Source organism: Buceros rhinoceros, unplaced genomic scaffold, assembly GCF_000710305.1.
Source record: "Buceros rhinoceros silvestris isolate BGI_N320 unplaced genomic scaffold, ASM71030v1 scaffold7176, whole genome shotgun sequence".
In the NCBI taxonomy this organism is placed as follows: Eukaryota; Metazoa; Chordata; class Aves; order Bucerotiformes; family Bucerotidae; genus Buceros; species Buceros rhinoceros.
In genome coordinates this window covers 44,386-44,720 of record NW_010416912.1, presented here as the reverse complement: position 1 = coordinate 44,720, position 335 = coordinate 44,386, and the positions used below count along the sequence as shown (strand labels likewise).

General features: G+C 56.7%; 1 protein-coding gene across 1 annotated transcript in view; it reads right to left on the bottom strand.

The window, feature by feature from the left end:
• Positions 1 to 335, bottom strand: part of RAPGEF6 (Rap guanine nucleotide exchange factor (GEF) 6) — a gene marked incomplete at its 5' end in the record, with an annotated part of 43,873 nt that overhangs the window by 16,725 nt on the left and 26,813 nt on the right. The window lies entirely within an intron of this gene.

Here is a 335-nt window from a genome sequence, read left to right as displayed (position 1 = left end):
CGCTGCTGGTTTCCCACCAGGTACCTGTATCCTAGCCTGCTCTCCCCAGTTTGTCTAGCACAAGTCCTGGCACGGTCCCCCATCCTGCTGGCGGGGGTAACTCTGTCTCTGCACACAAAGCGCCTGGATGCTCTTTCGCTCCCTCCCCGGCAAAGCGATGGCCAGAGGGTAAAGCACCACGAGCACCCCTGCAAAATGTGGACCCACTGACAGAGAGCTGGCTTTAACCAGATGCTGTCAGCGTGGGAAGAGGTAGACCTGCAAAGTGCAACGGCACGAAGATCAGGTACCCTGGTTATGGGCAAAACCAGACATGAGAACACATAAAATCCGGC